A 7361-nucleotide genomic window follows, 5' to 3' on the forward strand; every position below is an offset into this window, starting at 1 on the left:
GTACACATACTTTTCCGAGGCGTTCCAGCTTAGTCCTCAGGAGAGCGGCGTATCTGTGACCGACCTCAGGTAGGAATATCTATTCATATCTGGGGTGGATTACAAATGACCATGGGCGGCAGTAGCCACTTACCATCAGGTGGACTGCGTGCTTGTCTGCTACTCCTATGTTATAAAGAAAACTAACCGGTCATAATCAATATGTTTGGTGGGGTGTGGCAAGGGAGATAAACTTACGCGAGACCTACGGGCTTCGAACTTCTCGGGCTTAGAAATGTATATGTGGCTCACCTCAGGGAGTATTCCAATGATATTTCAGGTTAATTACAGATGTGGCCGGAAGTGATTACTAACCGTCCATATTATATATAGATGTACAAGATTTAAAAAATCCGAAATTCATGCTTGCTATCTATGTGTGCAGCAAATCATATGATATGCTTGTTGCTTGTGTATACGTTATAGCAGAACGTAAATATGTTCCTTAACCATAAAACATAGTGTAATGAACGAACAAAATTAATTGTACAAATAAATGCTGATTTGGATGACAAATATTTATTTTCCCGATGAGCGACTAACTATTTAAACTCACTCGAGAACACAAAAGAGAGTGTGTTCCACGTCTAACACATACGCACATACTCTACATTTTGTAGAGTCATGTCTTACAAGGCACGTTTTTGTAGCAACATTTACATAGAACATTTCAAAACACTTGTCCAAATGATCCGTGGGCGTTCGAGCTGGGTTCAAATTTGAAGCAGGTAGAGTTCTACAGGAGTTCTGCAGGTAGAGTCCGTATGACTAAAGGAATAGAGGTAAAAATGCGCTGTAAATTACCAGTTCCTACAAACCGAACCGAATTGTGTCTAATTAACCCACATACACTTATAATCGTATTTTAAATTTATTTTAAATACAGAAAATTGTATTGTAACGTACGGTTATCTAGTTTTGGTTACATGTAGCCTGATGTTTTAACTATTATTTACCTATTAAGCTTAATCACCATGGCAGCTGACCTGTTATTTGTTACATGGTTTGAGTAGAAACGTTTTTAAACGCTATTTATACATTTGTAACAGCAATTTTGAACGCAGAGCATATGATACCACTCATAATATCGTATTTGGACTTATCTATGCACTAGTTGATTGTGTTATAATGGAATTTCGTTTATTTATTTCGTCAATAAAAGGACCTACAAAATAACATTACTGTGAAGTATTTCTCCCTTATTCCTTTTAAAAGCGGTAATAGTCTGTAATCACGACAAAGTAGACCTCTCAATCGAGGGTCCCATAGTTCGAATTTAATACACGTATTAGAAATTTAATGGGCGTATTTGAAATTAATTAATAATTCCCATAACGGTTAAGGTAATATCGTACGGAAACCTACAGGCTTGAAGGGTTTTTAAAAATTCTCAAGTTTAAAAAACTCTGAATCTGCATTTAGCTAACGTGGTGAATAATGGTCTAAACCTTTCTTACTCTGAGTAGAAATCCGTGCCCAGCAGTGGGACTGCAATAGCAACTACGTAACGATACAAACACCGGCAACATCTACCTTTATTAATTGAATAGGTAGTATCATGTTTCTTCGTGCAAACATATTGCTTTTTCATAAAGTATAAAGCAATACAAACTTAATTAAATCCGAGTGTATGGAGACTACTAAGTCATACCTTTAGCTTTTCGTGCAAATCTCATCTCGCATTGTATTTGCAAAAACAGGTGATATTTTTGCGAATACGAGAGCAGGTGAGCTGTCAGTTGCTGTCACAGGCTTTGTTAGAAAACCAGGCTTTCACAATACGGTATTGAAATTCACAATGACATTCGATAATCTTGTGGAAAAACTGACGGCTGGCTACCGCAGGTGTGATGCTTGCTTATTGATAGTATTGGAGTGTTCTAGGTTTGATTCTCAGCAGGTGCATTGTTGGGTTTGATACTGATTTGACTTTCTAGAGAGTATTCTAGTACTAAACTACACCTATCTTTTTCTTTATATTCAATGTTTCAAAAGTGTGTACTTAAGTATAACGGAAATATGTCTGTCTGTTTGTCTTATTGTTCTGGCTAGTCTTCAAAACGGCTAGAACAATTTTAACGGGAATTTACTGGTAGTTATCTAACTGTTGTTATAAGGAGAAATGTAGGCATTTTTTTAAGATAAAAAGAAAAATAAGATTTTTATTTTTAAGTATTTACTTTTAAAGTCTGTTGAAACCGCCGGACCCTCTTTTAATTGTAATTATTTGAACGGTTACCCGCGGGAAATTCTAACAACATTTTAGGCAGAGCGGTCATGCCGATGAACGCAAAGCTTATCGCAGTCAACCCAACAGAATAATAAACATATTACCAGAAATAGTAATCCAGTAGCCATTATAACTTGAAATTGCCTCCTAAATGAGTTTTATTCTAATATAGCCGTTAAAAGGTCACCAGGCCGTGGAAATTGTAAACCTTGCGCAAGATTATGAAAATAATAATTATCTCCACTATCACGGATGGTGTGCCCATATAAGGCAATTTACTTGTAATTTAGAATAGGTTAAGACTTAACCGTTAAGTGGATATAGTTTAAGTGGTTTGAAAGTTAACAAAATGTATTCGTATAACAATTTCAGTTAGTCATCGGGTTTTTTGTGACTAAACATATTCGTAGAACGCCAGTTATAAAAGTATTTGGATTTTAATATCTCCGGATTCCAGTGAACTTTGACCAATTCGTCATGAACTGTTTCTAATTACCCAAATATAGTGCTGTGAGGCATTGATATGTTACCCGCGTCATCTTTTATCGAATTTACCGTAGAATGAGGTTGTTTTCGCTTCAATTGGATACGTGGACCATTGTGAGGTGTTATACAAACTTTTATTGTTAATTGTTTACAAGAGGAGCAGGAATTTTATAATTTTCCTATACTGATGTATGTCCCCTGATATGATCATAAGCAAAATTGTATAAACTTATCGGAAAGATATTAATCACAGAGACTATATTCCTTCGTAGTACTACGATGCACGAATCAACCGTAGATGTATTGACATTCAAAAAAAGTTCGGTATATAATCTATTTTTAGTCAAAAAAATAATTTGATTGATTTTAACCCGATGATAAAACATGTACATTTGTAGTGGTCTTCCACGGTTTGATATGCGCGTTTTTTACATGAATAAGATGTGGAACAACCTTTCTTTGTGTTATTTTCAAAATCTTCTGATATAATAAGGTACTTTAAAATATACTTTAAAAGAAAAGCTCTTTTTCTTCAAAACACGCCGATATTGTCGACAATTGTAGTGTTCTGTTTTAAAAAAGACATGAAAATAAAATAAATATTTAACATTATTTGGAATGTTTAGTAATGAACTAAAAATAAACAACTGAAAAAAATGTAAATACAACCAGTTGTTGCAACATCATCTAGACGATCTAGAGCACTTTTAAACCTTTAAGCCATTCAAAAATTTGAACTACAAAAACCCTCAACGACTACTTTAGCCAAAAAATTATAAGACCTTTAGCCAAAAAATTATAGCCAATAAAAATAAGATGTTACAATTCAGCGGTGCTTTAAAAGAAAAATGTCTATAACGTTCAAACACCTTCAGGTGTATTGGTTGTTAGTTTACGTTTAAAAAAGAGTTTTAATTTTTAAGTAATATCATTTGAATTTGAAATTTAATCATATAACGGTTATTGTATTTTAATGATTGTCGTTAAATCTATGAATAATCTTAACAAATGAATAGGAGTGAATTAGCTCTTATCTTTATAAGTATTTTGAAGTTTTTGTGTAGTTCCTTAATTAACTTTTAAATATGATTTATGTGTTTAGCGTACTGTGATAAAAATAATGGAGTAGACCTGAAGTCATCAAGTAAAATGGGTTATTAAAAGGCTCAATAGAGACTGCAATAAAATTACGACGTCCAATAAAATTGTTACCTTTCTCTTAACTTGTACATTTTTACGACTTTTCTAATCGCTTTAAAACTTCCATTTGTTTAGGTTTACAACTAGTACGGGATTGGTACCAGACCGCTTTTTTTTGCAAAATACTACTATAGTACTTATTATTCTGTGAAAATACCACCTTTTTTTCAAAATGCGGCTCTTTTGATTATAGTTTTTTCTATATTTACTTGAATAGGTGCTATAAAACTTTAAAGCTTCGTTTACAGGTTTATGTAATTTTTCATTGTTGAGTAGTCAATAAATTTTTGTCACTGCCATAAAATTGGTTCAGAATTTAAACTTCATAATGTAGATGATTCATGAATTTAGTTTATTCTTAAAATCATCGACTTACCCTTAATTAACTCACAACCTGATATATCGCCAAGGCACTGGTGCAGTGCTGGGCTGGAGACTTCTGTTGGAGTGAGGGTTTAAAGCATAGCCTACAATGCAGGCCAAGTCCGAATTGATAAACTTCACACACGCTTAAGGGTGTGCGAAAGACTGCTGTTGTTAAACCTAGGAGTCCTTAAAAGCGATTTTAAACATACAACATTGAGTCGGAGTTTAAAAGGAATTAGAGCTATGTAAACTAAACATGTCAGGTATGTTTTATAAAAGTATGATGGCAAATTAATAATAAAATTAATCATGTACTTCAGGCTTCAGAGAATATTTGACGTATGAGTAAGTATATACTCTTTCAATATATTTCCATTGTTCACGTTACTTTTACGCTTTGCTGTTTTTACTGAGAATTATCTGTTTTGTCAAGTTTTTTTATTTATTTTAGTACTGAACTGTACAAATCTCTTGTGAGCGAGTCTGATGGCAAAACTTTTAGAATAAACGGTTTTTTAGTTTAGTCAATTTAGTTTACCTATAATACTTATCTAGGTCTTATATTGTGACTAAACAAATTCATAACGTCTCCGAATACAAAAGCGTAACAATAACAAATAGAAAATGTTGATAACAATATGGTAGAGTGAGCAATATTTAAGAAATGGTATAAAATATATTTTTTTAATTAAAACATACTTACAAAATTGTCTATAGGATAAAATTTACTTCTATTTTTTTAAAATAACACAGAGATCTGGATAAACTGAATGTAGTTGTACCTACTGGCTACTTGTTACTGAATGTTAGCACGTTTTAGCATGATTTCCATAACAAAACGTGTTCTTATATACCTAACTTTACGAATTGGGTATATAACGCTCTTACAAATCCCTCAACGGCGAACCTTAAATACGTGACATTAATTCTTTTATAACCTTTCCAAAATAAACAGAGAAGGGTGAGAAACTTGTGCTCAAATAAAACCCTTAAGACCCACGGCTTTATACTCGCTTTAAGACGCTGTTAAAGAGATTATTGCTCGGATATACCTTGAAAGAAACTTGAAAGTAATATTGCTAAGCCTTTCAGTTTTGGATCATAAATTTGAAAGTGGGCATAACTTTTGTAACCACCCAATAAATAATATCTTACGTTATTAGTGCTGTTAAATTTTACACAATATTGTGGACGTTATGGAAAATATTGTAGAGTTCTTCAACATTTATAATGTTGGTACCACGTTTATGTTATATTTCATTTATTTTAAAGTATTTTTCTATCAATTTTGTTTTATTTTTCAATCTGCTTTGTAAGATATTACTTAGATATTATATAATAATATAACTATAGATTAAATAATTTCGAAACTACATTTGTGTGAAAGTATGACTAAAGTCTACAAATACAAAAAAAAAAAACTAAAAAATGTTTTAAAGTATAATGATATGTCACCAGTGTAACAATAAGGTATCAGAAATTTATTATACCTTCGATTAACAAAGGGTGCGAATCTATAACAAATGCGCCAGCTTCGATATACGGCATTAGCTATGGAGCATACAATTACTCTCGCAATAAAGGATTAGTTATCGCGTCACAATAATACTTTTAAAAGATTAGATCCGTTCTGCTCCGCGCGCTCGGGTAACATGTGAACCGGGTGTCATATGAAATATCCCATTATCGATAAAAAATCACAAAGATTTCTCGATTCAATAACTATTAAGATTGCATGTGTTGTTAATATACACACATGTCACAATTGTATATAGTACGTACTACAGTCATAGATGAAAATTTACCTTTTTAAGTATTTCATGTGCATTTTATAGGTATAAGGTTTAAGTTTCTCCTATCAATTTCAGGTTCACAGACGCTTTGATATTCTTGAAGACTTTTTACAACGCCTCAAACGGCTACTACCCTATGACCATTAATACAATAATACAAAACATTGACAATCATTATATGGAAATTAAATGACCGCATAGTTAATTATTCTTATGTATAAGTAGGTTGAAATCTGAATTTCTCTTCGTATAAACTGAACCATGAAACCTTTACCATATTTTGCAGTATTCTTATTTACTTTGGTACGTTACAAACACTATATACAACCCTTCAATCATGTTTGTAATAATTGACAGTTGTTTAGTGTCGATGCATCATTCACACACATATTATTCCATTTCCTATCATACACACATAATACAAATTACAGTTCTACAATATTTCATACATAACATCAAATACAAAAGAAACGTGAGCAGAGGGGCAAATATTAATAGGAACGGTACCGGTTCGATTTTTCTATTACGCCGTCAGGCACAGCTGACGGCGGCTCCCGGATTAGCCGGGCCTGACGACTGACGCCTGACGAAACCCGAGCACTACCATGTCATGCTTAATTGATTTTCATCCCCCACGGCCGGGTTTGGACGGGAGGAGAAATTGGTATTATAACAATGTTTGATGCGGTCGGTTTTTCGGACGGGTACAAATTTCGTCTTTCTGTCTGTTATTTCACAAATGTTGGCAATGGTTTTGATACAACTTTCAAATAAAAAGAGCGCGTCCCTACCGCGAATATTTAGGTATATTATTAAAATCGGAGTAGAAAAATCTAGGTTCATCAGTTTAGAATAGAATAAAATTTGATTTAAATTGCTAAGCTATATTAGACATATAAGTACTAGCTATAAGTATTTGCTAGTACTCCAAATTCCTACAATTGTACAGAATACGAGAATATAGTCGTATACAGTAACATAATGAACCACTTACTTTGTATATACATACGTACATATTTCTAAACTGAACTATTGAACAAACTTCACATATTTTAAGCTGTGCCATTATTTGTCTGTTGGAGTGTAAGGCCGAAAAAACTTTGTTTGTACAACTACTCGTAACGTTTCAATATAATGTCTGCCCCAAGAGTGCTTTGTCTATATAAAAAGGAGAAAGATGTACGTCGTTACGTTGAAGGCAAATATCTTTTGTGGGTCGAGTGTTTGTGGTGAGCGGCAGCGGGGAT

This window comes from Epargyreus clarus, unplaced genomic scaffold (genome assembly GCF_041222505.1).
Source record: "Epargyreus clarus isolate Ecla_fem2 unplaced genomic scaffold, WU_Ecla_fem_2.2 ptg000006l, whole genome shotgun sequence".
Taxonomy (NCBI): Eukaryota; Metazoa; Arthropoda; class Insecta; order Lepidoptera; family Hesperiidae; genus Epargyreus; species Epargyreus clarus.